The sequence below is a fragment of the Drosophila bipectinata genome, chromosome 4, assembly GCF_030179905.1.
Source record: "Drosophila bipectinata strain 14024-0381.07 chromosome 4, DbipHiC1v2, whole genome shotgun sequence".
NCBI lineage: Eukaryota > Metazoa > Arthropoda > Insecta > Diptera > Drosophilidae > Drosophila > Drosophila bipectinata.
Window position 1 is genome coordinate 15,980,590 of NC_091740.1, and position 22,468 is coordinate 16,003,057.

The following is a 22,468-nucleotide window of genomic DNA, read 5'->3' on the forward strand; positions in this document are numbered from 1 at the left end:
ACGGCTCCCAGTTGTGGGGGAATGCCAGTAACAGCAGTGTGGATATAATGCAACGAACTTAATCAAAAATTCTCAGAACCATCACCGGGGCCCCGTGGTACGTTCGGAATAAAAACATTCACAGGAACCTTCACATACCACTCGTCAGAGAAGAGATAGCACAAATTAAAACAAAGTACTACAACAGGCTATCAGTACATCCAAATCATCTCGCGAGAGCCCTCACGCGAGTGTCCAGCAGTTCTCGTCTTCGCCGCAACGACCTCCCAATCCAGCGCTAATTATTAGGACCACGTAGTCTCTATTCAGTTCAAAACAAACTGTTAGATGTTGTATTATTTTAAGATTTGCAACCTTATTGTTAGACTCATAACGAGTGATCCAATAAAAACAAACTAAGCTTAAAAAAAAAAAAAAAAAAAAAAATAATTCTCATTTTGTTCAACATTTCTAAATGATGATCATTCCATCAACACCATAGCCATTCTTTATTACTTTTTTCAAAAGATGCCTTATTTTTATCGCATTTCTTCCACTTCTAGACAGGCCTACTATTGAAATTGCGCAGCTTATTCCCAGTTTCGAAAAGCTCCTTTTCGTTACAATTATATTTGTTACAAGCTTCTCCTAATGCAAAGCTTTCCATTACGAAGAAGTTTTTAGTGGGGATCGCTTTGCCGCGCCATACTTAGAAAAGTGCGCGCTTCGACTCTGACATTCTTCGCTGGTGTGACATTCGCTGGTGTGGTGTCTGGTGTGCGCTCTATTCCGCGCATAATTAATACACTTAATATCCACTACAATTTATAAGTAAAACATTTATTGACAAGTCACAGGCACAGATTTTCTGTGTTGCACATACCTTTATAGTTGTTAAGAACGAAACTTGCACTAGAATAAACGTAAATTGCTCTTTTTATTTAATTATGCAACCAATAAGCAAAAGGGCGCCAAAATTGTATATATCACAGTTCACAGCTGATCATCAGCTGATTGATGAGCTTAGGTAACATTAATTAGCATCTAATCAAGGTGTATGATATCGATAGGTAAACTTAAATTAACGTTAATTTAAATTTGAAAATCATATTTATTACATATATTTCAGGACCTTTCCCGAGTACATTCTTTCAGTTCGAATCTTTCCGTTCGTTGCCGCCAACTTCGGCACCGAGTCTTGCCGATGCAATCACCCAACTGGCTCCTACCCTTACCTTAGCCTAATTCGGATTGCGGTCAGCCTTTTCATTCACCAGCCAGCATGTATCTAGGTTAACTTATCTAAAGTGGACCTACCGGCAATCATTGCGCATTAGTCATCTCAGCTATCCGCATCATGATCTTCTACCTTCACACCTAACTCTGGTGCTCTGTGGCCGATCCTGGCGGAGCCTGACCTCATCGCAAGGAAGTAGAACTGGCTGCTGATGTCACCGTTACCAAAGACGAAGCTATTTGGATGAATATGGAATTAGGCTTGCTGCCTCCCATGTCGAATAAAAGAGAATGGCGGTAGTCTGAGCGGCACGCTGAGCTTAGAAGAAGTGCAGACTCGGTGCTTGGCGGCTATTTCATTTTATGCACACTATGGCACAGTGGGAAATTTGCCCGGTTTTTTTAACATTAATAAATAATTTCAAAACAAATCAACCTTTTTAAAATTCCCTTTTTTAAATGAAGTTAATAACAAAGAAACAAAGATGTTTTGAAAAAATGGGCTTGATTCCGCCTCTTTTCATCAATTTTGTTCTATGTGAAAAATTAAAAAAAAAATATTTTCTGGTTATGACAATAATGGTAGTTTTATACAATTTGTAAAAAAAATGGCGTGATCGTACTTTTTAATTGCGGGAAATCGCAGGGAATTTGCTATATTTTTTGGCATTAATTAATAACTTGCAAACAAGGACTCCAAAAAAATGAAATTTCGCAAAAAGGCGCGTTTGAGTCTAGATCAGTGGTGGGCAAACTCTCATTTTACATAGCACGCGTGTATAGGGTAGGAAATTCTGCCGCAGCGCTGCCGGCACACTGACAGTGTGAGCACTCTCAAATTTTTTTTAGAAGCTCTCTCATTTGCTCTCATTTTGATTCATTTGACAGTCTAAACTAAAAATCAAAATGTTTCCACTGAGAAAAATTTTCTTATAAATTGGGTTGGAAAAAGTTTTCTCCATAGAAAATATAGAAAAGCGTAGCTTTTCATTTTTTTTAGAACTCTTGCTAGCAAAGCTTTCTTTATAACAAAATACACTATTTTAGTGACCATTCCAACTTTTGATTTAACGAAAAATGAAATAAAAAACCACGTTTTTTTCGCTCAGTGAATGCTTTGCTCTCAGTTTTTTTCTTTGCTAAGCATACACTCAAATTTTAAACATGTGTGCGTGGTCTAGATAAAAAAATGAATTCAGAATTAGGAATTAATGGCTCTACAGCATGGAAATAGACACTCACTGAACATATCTAAGCATTTTTTTAAAACTCTTCCCAAAGTTGAACTTTCATTACAAAAGCTTTGTACGGACACCACCTGCTATAAGTATAAGTACAAATAAGTGCTATAAGTACAAATTGTTAGAAATTCTCCCAACCCAGCAATCAATTTTTAGGGCCTTTGTATATTTACTATATGAATGTTAGTTAAGTTAAAAATATAAGATTTGATACACCTCTTGTTAGTCTCGCAAAAAGAAGATTAAAGAAATAAAAGCAACATTTACAAAAAAAAAAATAATTATTTGACTCATAGCATGATGGGTAATTTTTTTAATTTAACTTTGCTTTTAATGCTTTGCTTTGCTAACTAGCCAAAAAGTAACTTTGAAGCTATGATATGCAGTCTACAACAAAGCCTTACGGAGTTTATGTCGTTTATGCGTACAGCTATGCAAGATCTAATGCGAAACCAAAATCTACTAATACAAATGCTGGTTTCACAACAATCCAAATAATGACTTCCCTACGAATATCTACGTGGATCGCTAACGGCGTTTCGCAGCATAAACTCGAGTAAGCGCAATTCCTACTAGACAATCAAATCGACGTAATGCTGCTTTCAGAAATACATCTTACAAACGGATACAATTTCCAACTACGAGGATATTCATTCTATGAAACAAATCAACCAGATGGTAAAGCACACGGCGGGACTGGAATTTTAACCAGAAACCTTATTAAGCACCATTATCATAAGGAATTTTCTAAAAACTATCTACAAGCCACATCCATAAATATACACCAAAACACTGGCAAGCAATTAGCTCTAGCCGCCTTATAATGCCCCCAATGCTTCACCATAGCCGAAGATGAGTTTATGCAGTTTTTCAACTCACTCGGAGACCACTTCATAGCAGCAGGAGACTACAATGCCAAGCACACACACTGGGGATCTCGTCTCGTGACCCCAAAAAGAAAGCAGCTCTGTAATGCAATTATCAAAGCTAAGAACAAGCTAGACTACGTTTCTTCTGGCACACCAACATACTGGCCGGCAGACACAAAGAAACTTCCCGATTTAATAGACTTTGCGATTACCAAAAACTTCCCTAAAAATCTGATAAGCGCCGAATGCCTTTCGGATCTTTCATCTGATTACTCGCCTGTCCGTTTTACTCTACTCCGACACCCAGGAACATTTCACCAATCATAAAAACTGACCTCACATAAAACCAATTGGGTTAAGTACAGGAAGTATATAAGCTCACTCATTGAGCTAAGTCCTCTCCTCAGCGACGAAGCCAACGTAGACAGTTTTTTTAATTTACTGGAGTCTGTACTCGTCTCTGCAGCTCGAGCGCGCAGCGACGCAAACACCTTAAAAATGTCTTCCAACCAAATTCTGCCACCACTGCGTTTACTTTGCCGACTCTATCATATGAGCTCCAGCCTCAACATGCAGTCTTAGTATACTGTTAGTTCAATTTTAATGTTAAGATTCGTCAACTTATTGTTAGTCTCAAAAATAAGAACAGATTCAATAAATAAAAGCAAACCTATAATAAAAAAAAATAAATATATTCTGGCAACTAATAAATAAAATCAATCTATTCAGTTGGTGAATAGCGCAAAGAACCCAGAATTCGTGCATTAGGAGAAGTTCGTACGGAAATTTAAAATTCTATATTTAAAATTTGAAGGACAGAAAAGAGATGTTATAGAGTAGAGACCATTGTAGTTAGAGCATAAGACCCTAAAAGGGTCGTGCTGTGCATATGTCGAACTACAATGGCTAAGGAATAGAGGACTGAAATTTTCGTACTTCTATTACAAATTTTTCTTAGCCTTATTAACCATGGAGGAAATATGGTCGGCAATTTTAAGTTTAGTTTCTAATAGGACGCCGAGATCATTAACCTGAGTTAATTTCTTTAAGGCAATCCCATAAAGAGTATATGTAGCCTGCAGAGGGCAAAAACGATAAAAAGACATTAGCTTGCATTTTTATCCATTAGGTATTAAATCATTTGCTAAACACCATTTTTTAAAGTTTTCAAGATTAGACAGCCTTCAGGCATTGGGCAGAGGTGGATTTGTATTGAAGACAAAGCTTAACATCATCTGCATACTTGCTGAAGTCTGTGTAAATCCATCGGGGCCTGGTGAATAAGCGGGTTTGACCCTTTGAAGATCAGATATTAACTACTCTCGGAAAAAAAGATTTGCTGATACAACATTCAATGCGTAAGGCCGATCTGTAAATTAATGGTTATTTTGACCTAGGGACATGTCAAACATACCTGCGGTGAAGTCACGGTGCGTGATAACTGATAAAGATGGTGATTTATCGACATTGGACCACTTTAATTCTGGTATATTAAAGTCGCCCACAGCTATTAGATGGTCACGATCAGTGATAAGATTAAAAAGGGACGGAATAGCGGACAAATGATGCCAATATGTGGTCGGTTCGGACGAAGGCGGTATATATGAACATATAATGTATAAAGATTTCACGGACATAGTGATTTTAACGCAAATAAATTCTTTGTCACCAAACTCTTGTGATTTCAACTCTTCAGAAGCAAGTTGGGAGTCTAGCGAAATGAGGAGTCCACCCCCTCTTGGCCACGTCTAAAAGTGGTATACTTACTTTGAAAACCTTCCGAGCTAGTTTCTGTAAAGGCTATAATATGGGATATGGAATATGGGAAAGAACTATCAGAAAATAGTCTAGGGAGTTTGCTACGTAGCCCCCTAGTATTCTGATAGGTAAGTGTTAGTGACGATATTAGTGTTTTGGGTTAGTGTACGAAGAAGAGGTGGAAGGATGGTCCTTGGTTCTGATATGGGGAAGTTTCACTCCCACTGGTTTTAAAACTTTTTCTTCACGGAACTAGGCTGATGTTCTTGGACAAAAATTTTCTCTGGCCAAAAACTAGGTGAACAAATCGTCTTAAACATCAGCTCGGGCACACGAATCTTGAAAGAAGATGTGCGCCTTATATAAGCCAAGCCCGGCTTCGCCCGGGTATTGTTTCATTTTAGGGTCCTTAATAGTATGTATAGGATGTAGCATAGGATATTGTAAGGCATCATATGATCAATGTCTTTCAGACACACGCTGAAGTTGATCGTTCCGCCGATGTAAAACAATATTTCAGCAATGTCCCCCTCTATCGGGGGTTTCATTCACTAGGACCTGTGGTATCATTTGAAGGGATATTTTTCTTGAGAAATTCGGATGGCGAATTGTTCTTAGTTCTATCTCTTGGGGTGGCTAAAGATATGAGCGGCTGCGTTATTGACGGCTAATCAGGCTGAGGCGGATCACAAACAGCGGATTTTTGACGCTTAGGGGACTCAGTTAGCAGCTGAAGGACGCTAAACTGAGTGTCAAGCGCACAGAGCTGGTCATTGATTTTACGAAAACCAGTGATCAACTCTGTTTGGTCATCGAGAGTTTTCGATGCCGTAAATAAAAAATCAGAATTTAATTAATTTCAACGTTATAAACTTTATTCAGGCCGCATATGAAATTAGGATTTATGTACAATATTTGAAATCCAATTTAGGATGCGAGCGCAGTAAGAAGACGAATGAGAGTGGCGCCAACCTTGCAGAATAGGCTGAGCGGATGCTCGCTAACCATAAGCGCCGAAGTAGCAAAGCCGAGCGGCCGAAAGAGAGTCGGCTTGCGACCAGAAAAACATCAGTTACTTATTAATTGTTGTGTTTAAATTAGTTGCTTGCTGCTTGACCCGACATTCTCCCCCCAGTTGGGGCTTCTACTCCAACTTCATCCTTAAGGGGCAAAAGGCACAGCTTAGTCACTGCTCGCTTGGTAATTCCAGATGAGGTTTTTATCACCGCCACTCGAAAGATACCATCCCGACCAGGGACTAACTTCATTATTCTCGCAAGCGGCCATTTCATCGGAGGTAGATTTTCGTCCTTTACTAGCACCACATCGTTTGGGGCCAAGGCAGGACCGGAGGCGCGCCATTTGGAGCGCTGCTGGAGAAGACTTAGGTACTCCTCCTTCCATCGGGACCAGAAAGACTGCTGCAGGAAAGACACGCGCTGCCAGCTGTCCAACCGGTTGAAGTTAAGCTTTGTGACATCAGGCTCGATAAAGCTGACTGACGGACCACCAGTTAAAAAATGAGCCGGGGTCAGAACATCAAGGTCTGCAGGATTTTCTGAAAGAGACAATAAGGGTCGTGAATTTATAACAGCCCCAATATGGCACAGCAGCGTTCGCAGCTCCTCGAATCCCAGAACTGCAGATCCGACAGCTCGGTAAAAATGGTGCTTGGCGGTTTTAACAGCCGCTTCCCACAGACCACCGAAATGCGGAGATCGAGGAGGAATAAAATGCCATTCGATGGACTCCATAGAGCAAAACTCCAGCAGTGACCGTTGATGCTCTTCGCTTAGAAATAATCGGCGCAGCTCCTTTAGCTCGTTTTTGGCTCCAACAAAGTTGGTTGCGTTGCCAAATATGTTGAGGACTTCGGCGGGTGCATATAAACCGCTTCAAAGCCTGCAAAAAAGACATTGTGGACAGATCCCTTACAAGCTCCAGGTGGACGGCTTTGGTAGCAAAACAAATGAAAATGTAACATTTTACTGGAGCCTAATTACGCACTTCCGGCTTATAATAGAACGGTCCACAAAAATCCACACCAGTGACTCCGAAGACCTGGGAGCCGCTAACTCTTTCCTCCGGGAGATCAGCCATAATGTGCTGCAACAGCCGAGGCTTAGTCCGGAAGCATCGGATGCATTTGTGTAATGCCTTCGTCACGGTTTTTCTCCCCCCAATTGGCCAATATTGGGACCGAATAATTGTAAATTTGTAATGTAAATTATGTAAATTATGTGACCGTATGTAAATTTCGCTCATGGAAGTCAACAATTATAGCCCGCGTAACTGGATGGCTTCTTGGAAGTATAATTGGATGCTGTTTATCAAAATCCAACGACGAATTTTTTAGCCGACCGTCTACGCGCAACAGTCCAAATTTGTCCAAGAAGGGAGAGGATGAGGCAAGGGCACTGGATACCGCTATGTCTTTTCCATTTTGAAGAGCCTTTATTTCCTCCCAAAAATGCACACGTTGCACTAGCCGCAATAACAGCTGTGTTCCAGATTTTATATCGCTAGCCGTAACACCGTTGTGGTGAATTCGTTGAGAAAACTTGTATACGTAAGCGAATACCCTCTGCAGTGCTGGAAACGAATTAGCGTACTTAGAAACCGCTGTTATATCCACGTACGGAGACTGAATGAGCAGGACCCTTGCACGTAACTCCAGGGTTGATCTCTCAGATGGGACCGCGGTTGGCCACGTCTCTTGGGATCCAACGAGAAACGGAGGACCATGAGACCACAGCTTATTCTCAACCAATTCATTGGGAAGAGCACCACGCGACAGGATATCTGCTGGGTTCAAAAAAGTGGGAACATACCGCCACTCCATTTCTCTAGTTAGCTTCTGAATGGTCGAAACTCGATTGGCGACGAAAACAATTAACCGAGAGGGTTCTTCTCGAATCCAAGACAGAGCCACAGCAGAATCGCACCAGCAAAAATACTTTCCAACGTAGACCTTCAACTGCTCTACTTCCGACATAAGTCGAGCCAACAACTCGGCTCCCGATAACTCCAGCTTAGGCACCGTAACAGTCTTTAACGGCGCAACTCGGGACTTCGAACAGAGTAAATAGCTTGCAGATCCTGCGCCCTTGGACACGACATAAACGCATGCCCCATACGCCTCAATGCTGGCATCACAGAATCCATGGACCTCCACCTCGGATTTCGATGTCAGCACCCATCTAGGGAATTCGGCGCGCTGCGTACTACCAAAGCTGCTACAAATCATATTCCAGTCGCAGTGAAGAGCTTGAGGAAGACTTTCATCCCAGGACAACTTCTCACGGCACAGCTTCTGAAGAAAGATCTTTGCCTTTGAAATTACAGGACCAACAAGGCCTAAGGGGTCATAAAGCCGAGCGACTGAAGAAAGCACAATGCGCCTAGTGGGCTTTGAGATTGACTGAATCCCTTCAAAAGAAAATAGCAAGCGGTCAGTTGCAGGATCCCAAGCAAGACCCAGTGTCTTTGTGAAGTTGCTACCATCATCAAACTTTAGGAAAGACTCCCGATCTTCTTCAGGCACCTTATCCAGAACGTCAGCAACATTGGAGCCCCACTTCCTTAACCGAAAATGGCCTTTGGCAAGGATCGCGGATGTTTGCTGCATTATGCTAATAGCTTAATCTATAGAGTCGCCTCCGAAAAGCAGATCATCCACATAAAAGTCGCGACGCAGAATTTCGGCCCCCTTTGGAAACATTATTTGCTCATCATCTGCCAACTGATGCATTGTCCGAACTGCTAAAAATGAGGCAGGCTTCGTTCCATAGGTGACCGTTTCCAGCTTAAAAACCTGTAACTCATCCTGGATGGAATCCCACCAAAGAATACACTGAAGATAGCTGTCCTCAGGAAAAACCCTGACGCAACGATAAATTTTACAAATATCTCCAGTAATGGCCACCCGATGGCATCGGAACCTTAACAGAATATGCAGTAACTTTGGCTGAATAACTGGGCCAGACATCAACACGTCATTCAATGAGTATCCAGAAGTGGTGACAGCAGATCCATCAAAAACAACCCTGAGCTTGGTTGTTGAACTGTCCTCCTTTAAAACACAATGGTGTGGAAGAAAGTATTGGCCAGTGACGCTCGCATCAGAAGGGACTGGAGACATGTGACCCAACTCCAGATACTCCTTTATGAAGGCAACATATTGCTCCTTTAATTGAGGACGGCGACATAGCTTCCTTTCGAGGGAAAGAAATCGTCGAACGGCTTGGGGGTACGACTCTCCCAGCAGCTTAGAGCCGCATTTTAACGGAAGCCGCACCGCGTAAGCGCCGGAATCCAGCCGAGCAACATGTTGCACGAAATGCGCATCGCAATCTAGCTCTTCCTTCGTCCGCTTCACAATAGGCTCGGAGCAGTCTTCGATTTCCCAAAACCGGCGGAGCAAAGAATCCAGCTGATCATCCAGCATTGTTGCGCTCTCCGGAACATCCTTGTGGGCAGTGGAAACGAGTGATCTTCTCTGGACATGTGAACCGCCTCCACACACGACCCATCCAAGTTGAGTTTTCTGCAGCAATGGCAGGCCGGCTGAGAGCTTAATTTGCCCAACACACAACAGCTCATAAAACAGACAGACCAGAAATCCGATAAGAAGGTCGATGCGCTGTGGGCGGAAAAATTCAGGATCAGCCAAAGAAAGATTGCCAGGAATATTCCAACTGGAGACATCCAAACTGAAGCTAGGCTGCAGGTCCGTGATATGGGCGGCGATGACGGCGTTAACTAGGGCCGAGTACTCGGAACAGTGGGAACGTAGGAGAACATCAACAGAGAATCCATCTGTCGCAAAGCCGGTATATCCAATACCAGACACCGCCATGAATGATTTGTACCTCCGGAGCTGCAGCTGACTTGCCAGCCGGAAAGTGATCACGTGCACCTGAGATCCAGAATCCAACAGAGCTCGGCATGGAACAAGGGATCCAGCGCGACTACGAACAAAAATGTTCGCTGTAGCAAGCAACGATATATCGCCGCTGTGACCTTGAGCAACTAGTGCATTAGCAGTGGACGGCGAAGAGGCTGCAGGCTCGGCGACCTCGGCTATGGCTGACGTGGGAGGACCAACCAAAGGCTGGCCGCTAGATGCCGGCGGCTCCAGGAAATGCAGCAGGCTGTGATGCCTCCTTCCACAACTGCGACAACTAGCAGCGAGGCACTCACGCATGTGATGGCCCGTTTGCAGACACTTCCGACAAAGACCGAGTCGCCTGGCCTCACCAAGGCGAATCTCAGGGGGCATTGATAGAAATCGGGGGCATGCAGACATTATATGGGACCATCCACCGCATAGAGCACAGGTAGAGGGAAGCGAATTAGTAACAATAAAGGATGATCTACCATTATTTGCACCTCGACGCCTTCCCACATGAGCGTCCGGGGCGTATGCAGCCATGGCCACGTCCATAGCCTCCAGCGTCCTACACCGCTGCTCCAAAAATTCGGCCATCGACTCCCAAGTAGGGATGGCGTCTGAACCTGAGGAGTTTTGACTCTCCTCCCACTTGGCCTGGGTAGCTGGGTCCAACCTTTGAAGCAGAACTTGGACGATGATGCAGCTGGCGATCTGAACTGAAGTACCCAAATTCTTTAAGGCTCGCATATGGGCATTAAATTTGTCCGAAAGACTTCGAAGTGCTGCTATTGAGCCACTTTCCAACAGACTGAGGCCCAGAATCTCGTTCACGTGTGCCTGAAATATTAAGCGACGGTTATTAAATCGTTTCTCCAATAAATTCAGCGCAACATCATAGTTCTCGTCGGAGACTTCCAAGGAACGAACTGCTTCGAAAGCGGACTCCCGAAGGCAAGATCGCAACCTTTGCAAATTTTCCACCTTACTAATACGAGGATTGCTGCCGACTATGGTAGAGAAGATCGAGTAAAATTCAGCCCATTCCGAGTATCCACCGCTGAACGTAGGGAGCGGCAAAGGAGGCAGCACTTGAAAACTTTGACCTAACCCTGGGTCAGCCTGCATGGTGGACATTCCGTTGGCAAGGGTGGAGTGGGCAGCAATTCGAGATGAGCGAAGGGTCGTCTCGTGCTCAATTTCCGCCTGCATCGTCGCTACGAGCTCCGAAACAGTCCATCGAAGGTCACTGCTGATCTGCAAAATGTCCAAATCCTCAAGCTCCCCGTGGATGGCCTTGAAGTCGCTGAACATGGTGGCTATCTGACCATGTCGCACGTGTAGCATGGCATCGTCCACCTTGGAAATAGGCTGAAGAGCTCCTTGGATCCTCTGTAAGTCCTGGAGAATACCCAGGGCCTTGCACTTTAAAATTGCACTCCGGGTTGGAGTGGGTGCTCCTGTGACGGCGCCGCTGGAGTTCATGATTTATTATATTGAGTTCCGAACAACCGAAATAAATTTTATTTGCTCGCGGCGAACACGATCTGTCCCACTGTGCGCTCAGAACCGTAGCGGAATTGTGGAATGTATATATATATGAAGCTAGAAGTCTATGCGCGGGCGAATGCACTTGCGTTGTGGATCGTAAATATGTATGTGTGCTTGTGAACTAACGTTTATGTTTATGCCTGTATGTATGTATAATATAATAATATATTATAATTTGTTTATTATTGTAAATAAACTTATTAGACACGTATGATAATTTGATAATGATAATTTCACATAAGACTGTTTACAAAATTGTTTTGTTTTTGTTTTAGTAATTTGTTTATGTGTATATAAATATATTAACGATCACGTCGGGGTTCACCAATGTTTGGTAATCGAGAGTTTTCGATGCCGTAAGTAAAAAATCAGAATTTAATTAATTCCAACGTTATAAACTTTATTCAGGCCGCATATGAAATTAGGATTTATGTACAATATTTGAAATCCAATTTAGGATGCGAGCGCAGTAAGAAGACGAATGAGAGTGGCGCCAACCTTGCGGAATAGGCTGAGCGGATGCTCGCTAACCATAAGCGCCGAAGTAGCAAAGCCGAGCGGCCGAAAGAGAGTCGGCTTGCGACCAGCAAAACATCAGTTACTTATTTATTGTTGTGTTTAAATTAGTTGCTTGCTGCTTGACCCGACAAACTCTTTAAATCCATTCTTAGTCTGTCTCATGAATGACCTCATTTCCGCTTGGACAGCACGACAATTATCACAACAATAATGTAAACCAGATCTAGGAGAAATGGCATTCTAAACGGAGGCAGTGAATCCGGCACATTTCGCGTGTACGATGTCTTTACATAGCCAGCAATGGATGGTCAGCTGCGACGAGGAGATTGTCTTGTTGCAAGACTTCATTGAACAGACGAGCTTAAACTCCATTTTAAAAATTAGGTATTAAAAAAAAAATTTATAAAAAGTTAAAAAACACTATACCTTGAGACACTGTGCCAAATAGAAGGCGAAGCGGCAGCTTTGGAGAGAGCAAAGGAAAATTCCAGAAATAGAGATAAGACCTCTATTGCATACGAAAAAAAAGAACATAAGACTGGGAAGAAGCGGAAGAGAGCTATAATTGGAATTGAATTTAAACAAATTATTAATTCGCCTCCAAATATACCGCAGCACACGCGAACTTAAAACGATTTATTTAGAAATACATATACGTTGATTTGAATTTAGGGAATTAAGAAAATTACTCTACTTTACTTAAATGATGTGTCTTCACGTCAAACCTAATATTCATATACATATCTCGTGTATATGTCATTCTAAAATATATTCTTCAGGGTTTTGCGGCTCAGACGTACTTACAACTCGTCCCTCGAGGTCAGCAGCCTTGTCGACTTCCGATGTAGCTATTTATACGTATTTTCTAAAACTCCATTACTTTTTCTCCAAAACGATCCTCTATAGCTTTATTTTTATATATCGGATTCCTAGGCATTCTTTCCTGTATATATTTTATATATGTATAAGTATAAGAAAGGCCAAAATACCAGGCTCTCTAAAATACACGGCCATTAGAACTTTCACAAGAATTGCCGTCTCTCTTTCTCACCTAATATTGGCCGAGCCACAGGGAAGAGTTTAAGCAGTAACTCTCAATTGCACTTGAAACTAGTTTCACCATAAATTCACTTTAATTCAAATATATGGATTGTGGAACACGTATAATTATGAATTTCCTCGGGTTTTTATACTTGAAAAGGAGAAATCTTAGGTCAATCCGCGGGAGTCAAAGAACGATTTGAAAGTAAAGCTGGGCTATACAAGTGCTATATTACACAAGTGCTCGTCGACAAAAATGAAACATGAAAGGTAAGACAAGCCTCAAATGCATCATGAACAAAAAATTTCCTCCATATCGGCTGATTTTTAGAGGAGATATACCAATTGTGGCACACTAGTGGCAGGATTTGGTTGGAAGACATTTTTTAGGTGGTTGAAAAAGGTGCTGGCTCTGTCTAGCTTTTTTCGGTGAGCTCAGAGTCGGGTGAGCTCTCCATAGTGAGTGTTTTGTACTAGAAGTAGACAACAGCTGTATGTAGCGGCGGTGGTTATGTGTTACTTTTAGCAGTAGAGCTCTAGTAAGTTGGGCATGTCTTAAGCTTTGCTTAGCAGATGGCGATCTGTGGAATTAACACTTTTGACGTAAGCGTCGCATTTCGAGAACGAGCTGTTCGATTTGTAGATTTGTCTTCTTTTGGTTGTATTGTTGAAGTTTGAGGTGTTGAATATAAAGGTGAATAAGCAAAGCTTCATCGTTGAAATGAGGACTTAGCTGTTAATATACTTTCTGTACTTAACCCAATTGGTTTTCTGTGAGTTTTTTATTATTATTATTATTATTATTAATAATTGGCTTATAATTAAAATTACAAGCTAATTTATGACTAAATTAGCCATATCGACAAGGCCTTCGCCTTACTTATAGTGATAGGAATAATGTACTTATAAAGTACGCATTATATTTGTTTTTCCTGTTGATAGAATTCTTGTATATTGGTTATAAATGTACTTATTAAACTAATTAAATTAATTTAGGGCTCTAATTAAACTAATTAAATAAATTTAGTTTTTAATAATATAGTAGGCGACACGCACTACCAATAAAACACTTAGTATGGATTTCTGGATACCTGGAAGCCTTCCACATATTTTAACAAAAACATATCCTTTCGTAATATCTTTGCTATTTCATAAGGTCCTCTGCTTTTAGGAATAACTTTCTAGCGGCCCCCACAGTATTATCAAAATTGGTTACCATAACCTAATCTCCATTTTCATAGTTTTTAGATTTTACTTTTGATTTGTTATTGCATGACTCATTGTATGTTTGTGACTGTTTTTGATTTTCTTCTGAATCTTTTCTTATTTTTGTCAAATTCATATCATCCTCATCCTCCCCTCATATAAATCTTCGAATTTTTCTTTTAGTTAGTCAATAACATAGACTCGTGTGCTTAATATTAAAATCATCAATATATTGTTCAAACTCATCTGACATGAAACGAATTTCCCTGTTAGATATTAAACATTACCGCCTACTGTACGCTCTAAAATATACTTTTACACCTAAGACACCTAAGACAATTTTCAATATGGGTCATGCATTTATCTTGTAAATTCTTAAACCAAAAATTCTTAAACCAATTCTTAACTTTTACTAATTTCTTTCATCATTTTGTCTCTGCCTATGTGCTTTAATTATTTGTGGTATTTATGTAAATTGTTTTTCTTGTCTTAGTAAATAGTACACAGGTTTAACTATCGTTGAGAAATCCTAACCAAACCTAATCCTATTCCTAACAAACTTTGAAAAGAAAATGTTTTGTCAGGTATCGGAAATTTTTAATTGCCTCTATTCCTTTGTCGACTCCCTTAATACCTTCACTTGATATACGAAACCCTAAATATTTAAAGTTTAAGTGCATGAACTCGCACTTGTCCATTTGCAATTCGAGCTTGTTCTCAGCCGTTTTCTTAAAAACTTCTTGGAGCGTTTTAAATGTTCGTCTATATCTCTACTCGCTACCATAATATCATCCATGTACACTATCACTTTGTTCTCTTTAATTAGATCTGCAAAAAATATATTGACAATGCATTGAAACACGGCTGGAGCGTTTTGTATGCCCATGGGCATTCTTAACAATTCATATTGGCCCAATGGTCTGACAAAGGACGTATACTTAATCGACTCTTCATGTACATGAACATAAAAATAACAATTTTAAGGTCCAATTTAGAAAACACAGTATTATTTACCAGTTTGTCTAGCAAGTCATCTATAAAAGGCAATGGATAGATGTGTTTCATTAACATTTTATTCAATTTACGATAATCGAAACACAGTTTTAAGTCCCCCGTCTTCTTTTTAACCAGTACAATTGGTGCAGCATATTCAGAGTAGCTGGTTCTTATAATTTCGTCTTTTAAGTACTCATCTTATAGTTAAGGTAGTTTTTTTACCCTTGCAGAGGGTATTATAATTTTGTCCAAAAGTATGCAACGCAGTGAAGGAGACACCTCCGTCCCTATAAAGTAAAGTATAAAGTCCCTATAGATTCTTGATCAGGATCACCTCCTGAGTTGATATGAGCATGTCCGTCTGTCTGTCTTTCCGTTTTTACGCGAACTAGTCTCTCAGTTTTAAAGTTATCGTCTTGAAACTTTGCATACACCATTGCACGCAGTATATAAGTCGGAACGACCGGAATCGGCCGACTATATCCTATAGCTGCCATATAACTGAACGATCGGAAATGGTATTTGGTAGATCTTCGTATTTTTAAAGATAGAAGCTTGGGACTTCTTTTTAGATTTTTATTTTAATTAATTGGTTTTATTATGATGTAATCATAAGGATCGGCCAACTATATCCGATGTTTGCAATATATATCTGGTTTTAACTGCAAGGGTATATCAACTTCGGCTCCGCCCGAAGTTAGCTTTCCTTTCTTGTTTACACAACCTTGACCTTGGCCTTTTCGCATTTGTATAAAACGTTTTAAATATTTCATTGAATTTACTTTTCGTTGAATAACTTACATATTCCCCCCAATTATGTCCATTTCATATATACATGACACAATGATCATTACTGTTTTCATTTACGTTGCTTACTTTGCTTAACATTTATTCTATTTATTCAGTCTTCATCTAGCTTTCTTTGAGTTCGGACGTCTACTTTTTCGCTCATGTCGCCTCTCGTTTGCACCGAGTGCAGAAGTTACTGCTACCCAACTTCGTGGGTGTGAGGCCGTTCGGTGCGCGTCGATCTGCCGGCGTGCCTATCACACCGCTTGTGTTGATTTGCCCTCGGAGGCTATAAAATTACTTATTAACATTCCGAACTTAATGTGGCAATGTGATAGCTGCGTCATTGGAAATGATTCGCATTCCAAAATTGATGAGCTAAATCATAAAGTTCTAGATCTGGAGTCCCGCTTCGAAAGCCTTAATGCCAAAGTTGACCTTGCCCTGGTAAATGGAGCGGCTGTGCCCGCTGGACGCGCCTCCTCGGCTGGGGTGCATGTTGTTGCTCCCCCTGCAATGCCCACCAGCACTGGGAGCATAAAGGCTACTCTGGGGCAGGCCACATCGGCATCTAAGGGGGCTGTCCCGAAGAAGAAGCGGATCAACCCTAATAGGCGCATTGTGGGACAAGCACCCAGTTGCGCTCAACTTCAAGTGCTTCCCACCTTGAAATACCTTCATGTGGGTAAATTCGCGACTTCTACAAAACCGGATGCACTGTGCAAATTTGTCGCAGATAAGCTGAATGTGGAGCCCAATGATTTAGTCTGTGCTAGGCTGATCAAAAAGGATGCTGACATCAACGCCCTCAAGTTCGTCAATTTTAAATTGGGAGTTCCGGAGCAAAATTTCCCAACAGTCTTCAATGACGATTTTTGGCCTATGTCGGTAAAAGTCAGCCGGTTTGTTTATAGAGAGCCGGCTAAGGTTATTGACCTCCCGGCGATTCTACCTCTACCGCATTCGCAATCTTCAAAAAACCCCCAGTAAGCGGCGCCGCTGGCGCCGTTACATCGTTTTCTTCTCAAGCTGCAGTTCGTCACCCCGATTGCTCTCTGCTGCGCTACCAACAACAATCGGCGTGGACGTTCATGGTAACGGTTGACGCTGTCTTCAATTCCTCCAATAATTGGCTTCGTTTGCTGATCGATATTCTTCAACAACAACAACTTTTTGCAAGGCGAGTTGTTTATTTCTTATCTTCCCTTGTGGATGCCCAGCAACAACAAGACGATGGTAATCGAGACGTTGGCAGCGCATCGCTTATCTTATCTCTTTTCGCTGGGCCACTCGCTGGTGCTTTCTTTTCGCCGATGGAAGATGTTTATTTACGTTTTGGACCCGTGGGTGGATCTTTTCTGCGTTTGGATGTGCCTGACTATGAACGCTCAATGTTTTCACCTGGCACGGAATCTGCCTTGCTACTGGACTCTCGCAGGTCTACTGATGAGTCTAATGGAAATTTCTATGTGTCCTTGTCGGCTATTTTGCAAGCTATGCGTATTGGATATGCCTCCACATGCACCAGAACCAGGAGTGCAATTTCACCATCACCGCCTTGCCGTCCAATTCCCAATTTGGACTGTAGCTACTCGTCGTCCTCGGACCCTAATAAAAGCCTAAAAGTTCTATTCCAAAATATATCGGGAATGAGAACCAAGACCCGGATGGTATTCCTCAATTCTTCTGCCTGCGATTTTGATGTAATCATCCTTGTGGAAACGTGGCTTAATGACAAATTCAGCTCTTCTGAGTTCTTCGAGCCTAATTTGTACCATGTATTTCGAAAGGACCGAGATGCATTCAGTACCCAGTGTGAGCGAGGTGGAGGTGTGATCATCGCTATCCGTCGATCTCTTCAAGCTACACCACTGCGCCTTCCGGTGGCCGACCCTTTACTGGATCAGCTTGCGGTTTCAATCCAGGGCGTCCATGGCCCGTTCGTCATCATTGCATCATACATCCCTCCGAACAGCGCATTTAGTATCTATCATGCGCATATGGAAAACATCCCTAGTGTCTGTGCTAGAACGTCGGATCCTACTGATTTGATGGTAGCTGGTGATTTCAACTTAAGCTCCATTGTCTGGTCTCGGGACCCGGAGTCTCCCCACATGCTACCCAGCAACGTTCATTAAAGCCATAAAATTGTACTTTTAGATGATATTTTTAGTCTGGGCCTCTCCCATGTAAATATTTTTAATGATTTATCCAAAATTCTTAATTTTATATTTTTAAATAACGTGGTTAATAGTAAAGTAGAATTATGCAATGTACCATTAAGTCCATGGGATGTACAATACAAGCTGTTAGTAATTCATATTGAGCTTTATAGTTTTTTGCCTACTGCTTCACCGATTCCATATTATCATTTTAATGATACTAACTTGTCACTTATTAACGCCTCTATTTCAGCCTTTGATTGGGTTTCCCTTTTTTCGGACGGCTCAATCGATGATTGTTATACTAAGTTCTTGGTTGTCCTTTTTAATATTATTGACACTTATGCCCCTGTGAGGGTACGAAGATCCTTTAGGCTTCCCTGGTATACAAAAGGTTTAAAAAATTTAAAGAATAGAAGGGATAAGCACTATAAACGATTTATAATGACAGGTGAGACTCGAGCAGGAGAGCTGTACCGGCAATTTAAGCGGGAATTTGATTTCCTTAATAAGTTCCTCTACAATCAGTATATATCAGATGTCGAAGCTAGCCTTCGATCCAATCCTAAAGCTTTTTGGCGGTTTGTTAACAGCAAAAAGTCGAAATCGGACATACCTTCATCCATATGTTACGGTAATTTAGCAGCCGACTCGGATCAGGGCGTTTCTGATCTTTTTGCAAAATACTTTGCCTCTAACTTGGAGCCGAAGGTTCCTTGGAGTGATCATGAAACTCTTCTTAGCATTGAGCCTTTTCTTAATGTGAGTAACATGGACATTTTGGACGGTGACCTAGTTGAAGCCACTGGACATTTGACCGAGTCGCTCACACCTGACGTGGACGGTATCTCCCCATTCTTTCTTAAGAGGAGTATCGCTTCTCTTTCTACTCCCCTTCAGCTGCTGTTCTCCTTTTCGCTCTCATCTGGTAGATTCCCCCACCGGTGGAAGATGACTTCCATAACGCCTATTCACAAAGGTGGCAGTAGGTGTGATGTTTCCAATTATCGACCTATTGCCAAAATTTGCAATGTCGCTAAGATACTGGAGCGGATAGTAACTAAAAAATTGACTTTTCAGGCTCGCAATTTCATATCCCCCAACCAGCATGGTTTTCTGCCTGGGAGGTCCACTACCACTAATTTAGCTGTCTTTTCTAAGCACTGCTTTGAAGCTTTTGAAAACCGATTTCAGGTTGATGCCATTTACACCGACTTCTCCAAAGCCTTCGACAAAGTGTGTCATGCTGCCCTTCTGGCCAAATTATATAAATTAGGTATTCATTCCTGCCTATTAAGTTGGTTCGAGTCTTATCTGGCTGACCGACCTTGCCAAGTTACTGTTGGAGATGCTATCTCAAGTCCTTTTGTCACCTCCTCTGGTCTTCCACAAGGCAGCTCTCTTGGACCTCTTCTATTTATCATTTTCATTAATGACATCTCGTCATGCTTTCGTCATTCGCACTTTTTAATGTATGCGGATGACCTTAAAATCTATAAAGAGATTAGCTGCATTAGTGACAGTTACTTGTTACAGGAGGATATATCCAGAGTTTACTCATGGAGCTCCCGCAATCTTCTTCCATTACACTTATCTAAGTGTATGTTTACCCGTTACAGTAGGCGGTCTCTTGAAATCTGTACGGGTTATTCCATCAATAATTATAATTTGGCAGCTAAAGAAGAGGTGTTAGACCTTGGTGTCTTATTCGACAGCAAATTTAAATTTTCTGGTCACTTAGACTATATTTTACCTAAAGCGTATGCTATGCTGGGCTTTGTTAAGAGGCACGTGAACCAGTTCAAAAGTCCATACTCGAGCCTCAGCGTCTATGCTGCATTCAATCGGTCGAGGCTGGAATACGCCTCAATCATTTGGAATCCGGAGTGTAAAGTTCGTTCCAACCGAATTGAGCGACTCCAGAAAAAATTTTTAAAATTTGCACTTCTGCCTCTAAGGTTTCAGGATCCTGTTCCTTCATACCAGAGCCGTTGCCTTCTTTTGAATGTTTGCACGTTGGAGGATCGGCGTAAACTGGCAGCGTTAACTTTTTTAAATAATTTAATTGTTGATAACATTGATTGTCCTTTTTTGTTGGGACTCGTTAATTTTAATGTTCCTCAAAGGGATCTTCGTACCTTTACCCCCTTTCGGGTCAAGCGTCATAGGGCCAATTATCTTTTAAATGAGCCGATAGAGTGGGCTCTTTCTTATTTTAATTCTTTGCCGCCTAGCCTCCGAATTGAGTGGGGCTCAGATAAGGGTGTGTTAAAACGCAAGGTAATACGGCATTTATTAAGTTTTTGTTAATTTTGTAGTTTTATTTATTAGATGTAAGTTGTTATTATGTAGCCATGTAAGGATTTGTCCGTTGGCGAAATAAATAAATAAAAAACATCTTCTTTCTCTTACTTCTTCTTTCTATCTTGTTTGAATCTAAACTTGACTTGGTTCTTATCTCAGAAGTTTAAACCGCTTCCAGAGTATCCATGTTAATACTATAGCCAACGGCATGCATAAAATCTCTACTTAAAATAATATCATGGCTCATTGACTAGTCGGCAACAATTAGTTCAAAAATAATTTTTATTGATTCTTTCAATATGAAACATCAGGTTTTGCCAAATACTTCATGTCGGCTCTTGTTTAATCCAAATTTGCCAATGTCTGGCAAAATGAACTCGCGAGTTACAGTTGTGGCCCCGGGCGTTTTTTCCGATGGACCCCTTCTCTTCTGTTGATACTGTAGATGTCTTGGGAACGTGGTCTTTCTTTTTAAGCGAAATTTTCGCAAACGCCAACTGCTCCAGATCAGAGAAATTCAGGATACGGGCTTGATTCCGTAAAGTCTCTGATGGAATTCCCTCAATCATATTGAGGGTTCCAGAAGCTCTTCAGCATATCCCATATCTTGTTAATAGGTTTCATTATACGTTATGGATCATTGAATAGACAGGCTTGAGCATTACCTTTTATGCGTGATTCATGCGTTGAAAGGAAAAACCTTCATCGCCCAGTAAATTTTTAATAACATCAAGAACCGATGAGACATCCTTTGCAGATGTCTCCCTCTTAAAAATCAAAATAGTTATCGATTTAACATGCAGAGGTGTAGTAGTTAGTTTTAAGAAGTTACGCGACGGAAACTTTCACCTACAAACAAAAGACATTAAACAAACTGGAAAACTCTTCAACCTCACGAACATACTCATACCGTACATACCGTATTAGCCTCAGAACACCAAACGCTAAGCTACTCAAGGGGTATAATATACTCCAACGATCTGCGAGGTATTGATGAAGAAAAGATCCTCGATAACCTTAAAATCCAAAAAGTCACCGCAGTTAGGAAAATTATGAAGACCGCCGACAGCCGACCTTATAAGACAGCCGACCAAAACTGGTCTAATCACCTTAACATTCGAAAAATTACACCTACCGGATGACATATGTATATAGTATACAGGATGCAAAAGAGTTCAAGTTCGCCTTTATATACCAGCCCCAATCCAATGGGGCTCCAATAACAGCTCCCTTCATCTCTACAAATTCTAAAAAAATACAAAGACCTGCTTTATGTGTAGCCAACCTGCACATATTGACATGACAATTGGAGAAAACTGCGAGCGTGGAACCTGCTGCATAAAGTGCACCGAAAAAAAATTCTGGACAATAAATACCATCACAGAGACAGAAACTGCGCAGTATTTCTTACCCATAAATAAGTTCAGGCCATCAAAACCCTTTAAAAAGTGGACAACAAATTGGCCTCGTCCATCTACAGAAAAAGATACCAGCATGACCGATTCTTATATGCATCGGTTCCAAGCGCAACCCAAAACAACAGACCCCAATCACATCCATTGACACAGAATACCCTTTCGACATCAGCATCAACCTCTCATCGACATCAGAAGACACAGGCAGACCCATTGTAGGATATGACGACAAGGAAGATGAAAAGTAAAGTACAAGGATATGGTAACGGACTCAAGAGATGAAAATATCAGTAAGGCTAGGATAAATAGCAAAGTAAATGTTTTCCCTAGAAATATATCCAATAGAACCAAAACAAATCTAATTAATAAAGAAAAATATAACAGCACTATTCTGACAAGATCTATGTTTAAAAATATGGCTGAATTAACTAAGAACTAATCGTTAAATCTAAATAGTTACTAAATCTTGCTACAAATATGACACTTAAGGTATTACACATCGAACATAAAA

General features: G+C 41.2%; 1 long non-coding RNA gene across 1 annotated transcript; it reads right to left on the reverse strand.

Annotated features, from left to right (window-relative positions):
- Nucleotides 1-445: 445 nt before the first annotated feature.
- Nucleotides 446-1,695, reverse strand: LOC138926820 (uncharacterized). Its single transcript, XR_011443499.1, has 3 exons — nucleotides 1,098-1,695; nucleotides 863-1,023; nucleotides 446-797 (listed from the first exon to the last, which is right to left on the reverse strand). It is a non-coding gene; the product is annotated as an uncharacterized lncRNA (long non-coding RNA).
- Between the last annotated feature and the right edge of the window lie 20,773 nt (nucleotides 1,696-22,468).